This window comes from Typopeltis vanoorti, chromosome 6 (assembly GCF_054136105.1).
Source record: "Typopeltis vanoorti isolate ZY-2024b chromosome 6, IOZ_Tvanoo_1.0, whole genome shotgun sequence".
Lineage (NCBI taxonomy): Eukaryota > Metazoa > Arthropoda > Arachnida > Uropygi > Thelyphonidae > Typopeltis > Typopeltis vanoorti.
In genome coordinates this window covers 146,986,974-146,999,055 of record NC_143554.1, presented here as the reverse complement: position 1 = coordinate 146,999,055, position 12,082 = coordinate 146,986,974, and the positions used below count along the sequence as shown (strand labels likewise).

General features: G+C 35.4%; 1 pseudogene; it reads left to right on the top strand.

Moving 5' to 3' along the window:
* The first annotated feature begins 3,818 nt into the window (after positions 1 to 3,818).
* Positions 3,819 to 4,136, top strand: LOC150106051 (KRAB domain-containing protein 2 pseudogene; annotated as a pseudogene).
* Positions 4,137 to 12,082: the final 7,946 nt, after the last annotated feature.

The following is a 12,082-nucleotide window of genomic DNA, read 5'->3' as shown; positions in this document are numbered from 1 at the left end:
CACATCTCCAAGCAGGGGATGTATGATGTTTTGTATTAAAGGCAAGGGGCCACTACCCAGACCGGTTTCGACCTTTATTGAGGTCTGGGTAGTGGCCCCTTGCCTTTAATACAAAACATCATACATCCCCTGCTTGGAGATGTGTTTTGGCATTAAGGGTAAATATTAAGATTAGTGATCGGAGCTTGTTCCACCTTTGCCACGAGTTGCCCTGATCTGCACTACCTGTGGGATCAGTTAGACTTGCATCAATTGCAGGCGCAAACTTGACTTTTAGTCTGTTTGCTTACTTGGGAAATGGAGTAAAACCAGGTTTAAAATTGCTTGGTATCTTTAACATATAACATATATATAACATATATATATATATATACTGTATATATATATATATATATATATATATATATATACTGTATATATATATAAGTGGGGAACTGCTTACTGAAATATATATATATATATATATATATATATATATAAGTGGGGAACTGCTTACTGAAATATATATATATATATATATATATATATATATATACTGTATATATATATAAGTGGGGAACTGCTTACTGAAATATATATATATATATATATACTGTATATATATATAAGTGGGGAACTGCTTACTGAAATAATTTAATATTTAACATGATGATGTGTGCCGCATTGGAATTTTATTTTGCTCAGAAACAAAAATTTGCCACTAGGCTGATACATGGGGATGAAATACATGGAAATTACTCCAGGAATGCCGAGATATGCTGCGACCTTGCCATTTATGTTAATGAACCCCTTGATGTATGCTTCGAAAGAAGCTTTTATAAAAGCAAGTTGCTAGGTGAAGCATCAGTTCATTCCTTGTGACCAGACAACCTGTTAAAGCAAAATGTCACCATTACCAAAGAATCGCGCACTTATAGTGAAGTTGTTTTATCAAAATGGCAGGTAATTGCGAAGTGATTTTCGCAATACTTGACAGTATTGCGAAAGTTCAAAACATTAAAGGAATTAAAAACGAGTCTTTTGACTTCAAATGGTTTATGCAAAATATTCCAAAAATTTGAAGAGAGGTTCCTTAAATGTCAAACCTGGTAGAAGGCCGAAGCGCATCGAACGGCAGACATTGGAGGAAGTAATCACAAAGTTAGAGGGGGAAAAGGATGGCAAATGATGAAATTAGCAACGCATGGCATATTGCACAATCTTTAGACTAAGTACCAAGTCTTAATGCAAATTCTGCTCTTTTATCCTTACGAGATTTGTCACGTTCAGCAATTGCTTAATCCTCACCGGGGTGCACGAGATACATTTGTTAAGTTTCTTGATCGGTCTGGACTGGACAACGATTGGTCATGGAACATTTTTTATATGACGCAGTTCGCTTCCATCTGGACGGTGCTGTGAATACGCACAACTGCAGAAATTGGGCAACCGTAATCCCACACGTGGGCATCATATTCCGCTTCATTCCCCGAAGGTTACAGTTTGGTGTGGTTTTGCAGCAGAGTTCATTATCGGACTTTATTTTTCCAGGAGCTCGGTCCTTCTTGTTATCTGCAAAGCTAATGTCCAGCGTTATGCTGCCATTCTCGTAGAAAGTGGCCATTGCGATTGTCCGATCTGAACCATTGCAACATTTGGCTGGGGGGGGGGAGCATCTCAAAGACGTTGTCTATAATGGACACATAGCAAACTTAGTGTACCTCAAGACCAGCATTAGATTCCATATCCAATTCCAGCGAAATTCTATGTTCTGAGTATGCGATTTTGCGATTTCAATACGTTGCCGACAACGGACTACAGCATCTCAAACATGTTGTTCTGTAACCACTGAACATACCGTGTATACATACTTGTTGTAACGTTTGGAATTACCCAAAACGGTATTCCTGGACCACGTGTCACCCTAGTGGAGATACATGGCCAACATTTAGAACTATGGTTGGTATTTTGTCCCAAATAACATTCCATTATCACGGACATCATCTTGTTCACTATTAAATCAATCTGCTCAGTAGTTACCCAGTAACACCCTCTCGAAATGTGAACTGTAATTATAATCACTCCGTATATGTTGTATATTTTTGACAAATATTAATCATTAGGGATATCATCGTCCTTTCTTGAATACCATTGTCAAGATCGTTAAGAATTTACTACTTGAATAAGTATATTAGCATTTGATCAAGATCAATCTCCTTTCTATTCCTTGAAGTTTGCCCGGACTGAATCAATTTCTTTAATTTCACTTGAAATGTGTCTTTTCCTGACATAAGACTGTCATTGCTTCGAGATTCCACTCGATCCCATGTAATAATTCTTTGTAAATTATCTTTAAACCTTGAAAAGAAATGATATAAAGTCCTGATAGAGAGCTATTATGACCTTTTACTATTGCCTAAATAGTCAGGCCCGTGGAGAGCGACTATTTCTAATTAAGTGTTCAATGAATGATTCTTCTTTAGCCTTGTGCACCATGCACCATTTTTTACTTATCCCTTAATGTTGTTGTACACATCTTTATCTTGTGGGGGTTGTCTCCTTAAATGTATCTTATGTGCTCTATACGTTTATTTATTTTTGCTATCTTCTTTACTAGTTGACACTCCTAATTTGCTTCGGTTATACTTCCATCCAGTAATAGTTCTTAACTCTTTCCATAGGTGTGATTCAAAATATGTCCCAAGTTTTTTTTTCTCTAAATACAAAGAAGTTACCAGCCATTTCATATTGTTATTTTCGAGCACACCCTTTTGTCTTGCTAAATGTATCCAGCTCAACAATCTTTAAGACATATGCAGAAAATCCTATGCACTGGACTCGGTAAGTCTATTTTTTATTATTTTTCTTAGCTTCTTTTACAATCATCAAATATCTTCACTTCTGTGAGAGTTGAGTGTTAATGATTAATATATAAGGAAAAAACTCCGAGCCATAACCTAGGTGATAGAAGAGTGTATATGTTATGTTACCGCTAAAGCTCGAAAGTCGTTAATGTGCACATTACCTAGCTAATCTGCAGATTAACTGATTTGCTCCGTTAACGTGCGGAATCAAGAGTTTTCCGCATTTTACCTAAGTAATGTGCACATTAACGGCTTCCGTATCGTTAAAGTTCAAAAGTTTGTTTCTCTCATTTCTTTTCCCTACTCCTTCCCCCCCCCTCTCCCTCCACTTTTAGTTTGGTTTCGCCAGTGTCTTGTCGTCGCGATGTAAAGTGAATAAAAGTTTCCAAGAAGAAAGAATCATCTCGAGATTATCGAATAATTCAAGGGTATGATGTGCTAACTATACAAGGCTGTGAAAAACTCATTGAGCCGTTGTCAGATGCGCGAGAAAGTGTGAAAAAGTTTGTCCATGCCGAAGAATTGTTTGACATATTGTATTCTACTCATTTGTCAATTGGCCACGGTGGAAGAGACAGAATGATCAAGCAATTAAATACACTTTATAACCCAAGCCCAAATAAAATGTTTTTGGATTTATGCGAACCTTGTCAACAAAAACAAAAATGTGGGAAAAAAGGGATTGTTGTAAAGCCGATTATTTCATCGCATTTCAATTGCAGATGCCAGGTGGATCTTATCGATTGCCAATCTCAACCAGATGGAAAGTGTAAGTTTCTTCTCGTATACAAAGACCACTTAACAAAATTTGTTGTATTGAAGCCGCTCACATCAAAACGGGCGGATGAAGTAGCCTATAACTTGCTTGATATTTTTCTCCTTTTTGGCGCTCCAAGTATTTTGCATTCTGATAACGGACGCGAATTTTGTAATAAAATCTTGGAATGTGTAACACAGTTGTGGCCAGAAATCAAAATGGTTAATGTCAAACCTAGACACAGCCAAAGTCAAGGAAGTGTAGAACGAGCGAATCAAGACATTGAAAACATGCTCACTACTAGGATGGCTGATAACCAAACTAACAAGTGGAGTGAGAGCGTACGATTTGTACAATTCATGAAGAATCGTGCCTATCATTCTGCAATTAAAAGAAGTCCATATGAAGCCATGTTCGGTTGTCCCGCAAAAGTGGGATTGTCTTCTTCTATTATACCACAAAGTGTATTACATTCGATAAATACTGAAGAAGACCTTGAAAAATTAGAAGATTCACAAGAAACTGTGATTATGTGATCACAGTCAAATCTTACTCAAGAGGACATTCCGTTATCCTCTGCTTCTACAGAATCACCTATAGAAATACAAGAATTTATCGATAGTAATCTTAAACTGCCTTCTATACCATTGCTTGAGGATACAGTTATGAAGAATATTCAGTTACCCTGTACCTCCAAGGAATCACCTCTGCATGTTGAAGAAGTCATCACTGAGTTACCCTCAACTTCAGCAGAATCGCCATCACAATTTCGTACAGTTTGTAAAGAGGACAATACAAGAAATGGTCTGTATTGTTTGCTCAAAAGCAGCATCAGGTGCTCACAAGTGTAAATCGTGTGACATGTTTGTTCACGTAATTTGTGGTGAAATAGATCCTAAAGAGGAAGGGTATGGTAAGAATGTATTGTGCAACATCTGTAAAAAGAATATGGATCAGAAAATACAGCGTGATGAAGTCAAGAAAGGTTTAGAAAAGCAAGTAAAGAAAATGTTAGCAGTTTCTAATGCAAAGCACCCAAATGTTGATGAAGGTGTCACTGTGAGAATTAAAGTACCGGAAGTAGACAGAGCAAAAACTGATGCCCGCTCGATTTTAGCTGTGGTTCTTAGTAAAACAGAGGATGGCTTTTATAAACTTGGTACTAAAAAGGGTATTTTAAAACAATTGTATGCAAAATCTGAATTCAGTGTTTGCAAAGAGAGATTTTTAACGAAAGAAGATGTCCCTGCTGTAGAAATATCTTTACGTCAAACAGCAATAAAACAATCCCTTGGTACTGGGCAGGGTTTCAGAAAACGTGACTGTAAATCTAAATGTACCACAAATAGGTGTTAGCTTGTCGCAAAAACCAATTGCTATGTAATTCAAAGTGTCACCAATCACTGCACTAATAAGTAAACATAATTTTATCATATGTTTTGCAAATTCATTTCCTTAATTGTAATAATATTTTAAACCGTTTGATTCTTTGTATTATAGTTTTTTAATTGCTGTTGTTCCAGCAAATATCTTATTTTCACTTTAACGAGTGCCTAGTAGGTAATGTGCAGATTATCTAGGTAATTTGCAGATTACCTAGGTAATTTGCAGATTACCTAGGTAATTTGAGAAATGGAACAATTTTCGGCACGTTAATGGATCACCCTAGTTAATCTGCACATTACCTAGCTAATCTGCAGATTAACTGATTTCTGCACTTTAGCGGTAACATATACAATACGGGCAGTGCTGTCTAGCGAAATGTATTCACACACACGAAGCAGAGGACAATGTTATCTCACACTGAGATCCTCTTCGAAAACAACTTAACACCTGCAGAATTTAAGATTGTCATGCCTTGCAAAGCATTGCATCTCAATTACGGAAACCACAATTACCGAATGAACATGAGTGACGGCGAGTATTCTGTATTAGAAAATCATAGCGGAACAACATCTTATACTCGTAAAGCAGTAGTATCATTAGGCAGCTAAAACAGAAGTATACCGTCATATTTCATATAATCAACAGCTTATTAACGAAGCCATCCGTTGTCATTAAAAAGAATTTATGTTATAGTTTCTTTCGAGATATTTCGAAATCACAGTAAATTCTATCTTTTAAGGAATAAAGGCAATGCTTTTACTCTCTTCGTGAACAAGAAAAAAAAAAAAAAAAACATTTCAGAAAGCAACGATAATGGCGTGTTTTGCTCGATGCTAAGCTATTAGGTTTTCATTCTCAGAATAAATGATTGGAATGTTTTACAAAAAAAAAAATATATATCTATATAAATTTATAAATATATATATATATATATTATATATATTTATAAATTTATATAGATGTGTGTGTGTGTGTGTGTGTGTGTGTGTGTGTGTGTGTGTGTGTGTGTGTGTGTGTGTGTGTGTGTGTGTGTGTGTGTGTGTGTGTGTGTGTGTGTGTGTGTGTGTGTGTGTGTGTGTGTGTGTAATGAGTAGACAGATAAATATCAGCATTCGGATATAACTACGAAAATAACTCACGTGAGCATAATTTGAATTGCTTCTGGCGAAAATTCAGGAATCTTGATTTCTACTTTCTGTCTTAAAGTACCGTAAAGCATCTCAGCAAACACTGGACTGGCAATCGCAAGCACCAACTTATGACCCTGTGCTATTAATCTGTGTTCACCCAGACCAACTATGAATGTGACGTCGGAATAGATGGTATCCTTCAACAAGTTTTGAAGTCTTTCTTTCACTGTTGCCATAGTAGCCAACTAAAGGGAGAAAGATATAAAATGAATCATGAACATTTCCCAAAAGTACAAAAGAGATAAATATTTTTATTTGTAATTTAATTCACCCATAACCGAAAAGTTCTAGTAAATGTTTTCCATTATTTCAAAATTAAAAGTCAAGCAGAGAGAGCATTAATTTAAAAATTAGCTGTAAAATTGAATGAAAATACATTAATTTAACATGTACAGCGCACCACACCAGAATTTTTAGTATATTCATTTAGTTTGTTTTTTTATTCGACATTTCAATCGCGAATGATTTCATTCGTGATTGAAATGATTTCACGCATGACAGAATAATCTAGTTCTGATCCCTTTACTTCTCAACTTCAATGGAGACCCACGGGTCTTATTAACATCATCCCCAAAACGAAACATTCAATCTACTAGTATACTCTATTATTATTATTACTATTATTGTTGTTGCTGTTAGTTATGGCATCTCCCTGGAGTCCCAAGACTGATGGAGGGAGAACCACATCAAACATCATACACACAAAACCTGTCATACCTCTCGTTGAATCCAGTCACCATCAGTAAACTCCCAACAAATTCTGTCAATCCATTCCGCTCACTTACTACTCTATACGCAAAAAATCTGGTTCGTACATCCATATTAACCACACCTTACACACCATTCACGGATGGTCCCTAATTCTCTGAACGTTTGTCATTTTACTGAAAAATTTCACTTCAATTTTTATAAAACTCCTTATATATCTTAAAAGCTTCTATCATGTCCCCTATTGTTCGCTTAACAACTAACCTTTGCTACATAAAACCTTCTACCTATCCTTGTAGAAAGTATTCCACACACCTGTCACCATCTTGATTCACTCTTCTCTGAATCTTTCGACCACTTCCTGGTTCACAAGAAACACAGGTGACCAAATCTGTGTGAAGTAGTCAAGAAGTGGTGGAATCATAGCTTTATCAGAGCTTTCGCACTTTCACAAGTGCGAATTTGAGGATGATTTCAGAAGTCTGAAGGTCTTTAGCATATCATGCCTCTGACTCATTTTGTTATTGTCTGCAAGATTTTGTTATTGGCCACAAATTCTCAATCAGTTCATTAATCTACCTTCCACAGCACGACAGCATACTTTACACTCTGATTTCAAACCGTTTTCCCCTGTATGTGCATCACCTCAGAAACCAGAACACGTAATGTTCGCACAAGATTCTAAGTGAGGTCATACCAAAGCTTTGTAAAGAGGCAAATTGACCCTCTTATCTTTACTTGTTAAGGTTGATTTCAGCATTACAATTTTCCCTGAACTTTATTTGCAATCTTTGTTATACGACACCTGAATTTCAACTTCCTATCTACTGAAATACACTCCTTTTCCTTTTCAGATGCTTCTAACAAATACTTCTAATATTATACGCAAGGTATCTATATTATTACAGCAAAGTGCATATCTTTACATTTATGATTACTTAACTTATAGTCATTAATTTACTGTCCAAGTCGCAGCTTATTCAAATCATTCTGCAAGTGATACAAGTCGGTTGCATTTCCGATTACACTGTCTATGCACCCTCAGCAAATCGCTGTTTTCCACTTGTCAAATACTTTGCAATGCTATTAAAATCAAGACTGAATAACAAAACAGCATGTGAGTCTTGTGGATTGCGACATGTAAAGTAAAAGCTTAATGGAAATGGGTGGAAAAAGTTTAAACGAGAAAGATACCAGAGAAAGGTTCCTCACGTCATAGACGGGAATCGATCCCAGGTCTTTCCGACCAAAGGGCTTCACATCTACACCGATTGAGCTATAGAGGCTCGTTCCAGTTCCATATTCTCCAGTTTATGCATCAGCCTTTCATGTGATATCCTATCAAATGCCTTAGAAAAATCCAACATTATCTTAGTGTATCCATTCCCTTTATCCAACTCTGCCGTAGCATTGTTATAAAATATGAACTAATTGCTGATGAAACATGACCTTACTTTAGTAAATCCATGCTGCTCCTTAGAGTGTAGCTTATTTTTCTATCCATTTCGGTATGCGAGTTCTTACCAACTTCTCTAAAATCTTCTCTACTACACCCGAAATACTGATAGGTCGGTAGTTAGAAACAACAATTTTTGCACCACCCTTGTACAATGGAACTATAGTGCATTCCTTAATATTAGCCCGTTTGCTAAAGAAATGTTCAACCGAATTGTTTAGGCCTTTCACATATTTGTATAGCTTTAATCTCAGCTCAGGAATGGAAGGAATGCACTATAGTTCCATTATCCATAACCTGGATAAAAATTTGTCCCTATGGACAAATTTTTATCCAGGTTATGCAAGAGCTTTTCAATCTCATTTTCATGAACCTCCAACTCTTCATTCAATGTGGGCACTAGAAATGTGCACCATGTTAGATACACTTGGTTGATTTATCTTAGCAAAGTGAGCACTCATTAACTGAACAATCTCATTAGCTTCCAACAGTAGAGTACTATCTGCATTCACTAAAATAATTCTTTCGCATTTAAGTTTGCTTGCGGAATAACGATAAAATTATTTTGGATTGCCTTTAGCTTGCATGGCAAATTTCTTTTCGTACTCCGATTTAGCTTTCAGCACAATACTCCTTTTCTGATCTTTGCTTTATATATATATATCATAGGTGACCAACAGCAGGTGCGCGGGCCGCATGCGGCCCGTAACGTGATTTTGTACTGCCTGCGGCAAGATAAAAACTATATTAAATTATATGTATTATCAATTTAGCTATTAGTTTCAAACACAGATATTCTGATTGATATACTAATTATATTCATTATTTCTGATGACGGAAACAATTTATATTCTCAACTAGGAATCAAAATTGCTTTAAAAAGATTACTCAGTTTATAAAATCTACTGCTTCTCTGTGCAAGTTGTGTAGTACTGGGAGTGGTAGATTTCTATGCGCTCCACAGTAACGTATCATTGAAAGTCACTAACATGCATTAGTATATTGTGTTTACTTTTAGGAGTCACGCTAAATCTGGAAATATTAAGGGAGTCTTTAAGATGAATAAATGCAAAAATATTAATCGTTGATATTGCTATCCGGTGGATGAACACTGCACACCTAGTTTACCCTGAATATTCGCTCCTGAGATCACGTGCTCTCTCTCTTTCTCTCTCTCTCTTTCTCTTACTAATCATGTGATACGTACTCAGTAACTGAATATGCTCTCAAACTACCAATACGTGAATAAACCAAAACCAGAAATTCAAAACTTATCTGATGTTCATGTCTGACTCATATGATTTTCTTTTATTTATTTGTTTCTTCAAGTTACTGGCGTTCAAATGACGCCTGCTTGCCGTTGAAGGATTAACTTTCTCTGAACAAATAGTTTTTATTCAGATTTCTTTACGTAATTCAAAAGACTTTCAGTCTGGTTAAAATTCACTGTAAAGGATATAGATCTAAACCATCAAATTCGTATGAAAAGAACTTTTTAATTGATAATAAAATAAATTAATTTAGAAATCTGAAAAATATTATTATATTATACTTGAAATTTAAATAATTAATACTATTGAAAATAACTGAGATCAGAAGCTTCAACTTACCTTATCAACTACAAATGTTCACCTTCTCGTGTCCACATGAACAATGCAAAGTTTTTCTAAAACAAGATAAGATAAAATATCTGTGTTTTTCCCCATCCGTGTACGCTGGAAAAGAAAATAACTGATTGCGAATCACAGATTAGTAATAAAGAGATAAAGAAAGTATCGTGTTGGTGTTCGAGGCCTGATTTGTTTTTAGACCGTAGCACGTAATCATAACATGATCTTCTATACAAACTGTTTTTGCACTAGTGGTCACTAAGAATATTAACGAAATTCATGAATATTAACGAAAATTTACGATAAAATAAAAATATATGAAGAATGAAAACCAATAAGTACTTAAAAGAATTTATATATATATATATATATATATATATATATATATATATACATATATATATATATATATATATATATATATATATATATATATATATAACATTTGTCGTTGATTAGGGTATATATATATATATATATTTGACTTATCATCAGTATTTACTTGATGTATTATTAAAAATGCATTATGCATGTAGTTAAGTCACACATGCTGGCATATAACAATGATGTCACATATCACAAAAATCGCGAGATTTGCTTCCATTGCAAAAGAAATTCGCTTACAAACGACGAGGACTTCATTATGAATCCTGTAAAGTCAAGACAATGAGTCCTGTAAAGGCAAGAAAATCGAAGGCAGAACCTACATTATTTCAGACAAATAATATACTGTATTATGGGTAGGGACCACTAGATGGCGATACATGTCTCCCTCTGTCGGAAGCTTGTAATAGTCTTGGGTGATTAGCTACCGGTGGGGATTGATTGCCATCTCAGTCTCCAAAAGTGAGATAGGGCTAAAACGACCTCTCCTACACCCTATAGGGAATAAAACGCATTTGTGGATTTATTTTTTATTTATTTTTGATAATGAAATTGAAGTATACAGAGTGTATTTAACTGACAGTTACAACTTGCCATAGCATTAAGTAGTCTGTTTTAAATATAGTAATTATATATGAAGGAGTTCTTATTCATTTGACGTACAGTTTAAATACAAGCGATTTAACCGTCCATTTACTGACTGGTCGCACACTAAACTTATAGTTAAACCTAACAAACTGATGCTTTTCTGTACTGCAATTATCTACTGATCACTTAAAAAGTTGAGAAAATAAGGAAGTCATCAAATATTTCTCCTTTCCTAGCATAGACAGTTTTCAGATAAGATTCTTTAAAGGTGCATGGACATCTCACCTCCTCGGCATTAGAGGATGAAAGTGATTTCATACAAACTTCTATGCTCGTAAAAGAACTGGATTCATTTTTAACTTCGACAATTAAAAGAGTTCCATAAGAATTATGTATTCTCCCAATATTTCTACTGTAAATGAAATCTTGTTGTCAGTAGGTAGCGTTGAGTCATCAGATACTTCGGCTTTTGCTAATTCCCACGAGGTGCTGTTTTGTTCATCAATTACCATCACAGCACAACAAGTACTAATACAATATTTCCTTGTTGAGCTAATGTTACTGCCGATGAGCGATGCAGATTTGACTGTTGTGTCATTCTTTATGCTTCTGCATAATACAGGATTCATTTCTTCGCAAGTAAACAATTCTGTTTCCGTTACATCAACAATTTCTTTTGCAGACATCACAGAAAAACGAAGGAATGGAAAAAGAGACCACAATACAGTTCTTAAGTTGTCTCGCGTTTGCTCCAGGTTGTTGTTAGCGAGATAGTTCAAGCCTCATTTACAAACATCATCAAACAGGAGATCTTCTGTACTGACTGATAGTGTGATTCTATTCATTATAAATTTCGGCGTGTCCTTTTGATAATCCAAGAAATCGGACAACTTGATGATTGATTCCTTGTGCTTGTCTATTAGGTCCAAGCATCTGTATATCGAACGATGCAGATCCACCGTTTGGAAAATTCATAAACTTTACAAACGCATTCATTGCCGGCTGCTGTATGTTGAAGTAGGAACTCTTCACTTTTCTTCTTAAGTAGCGGTATTTGGTACTTTTCTCCAACGTAACACACATCCATAGCAGTGTCAATTGAAGATATTGAAAGTTCATCTGTATACAGATACCTGCAACAAACTAACAAAGAAAAATAA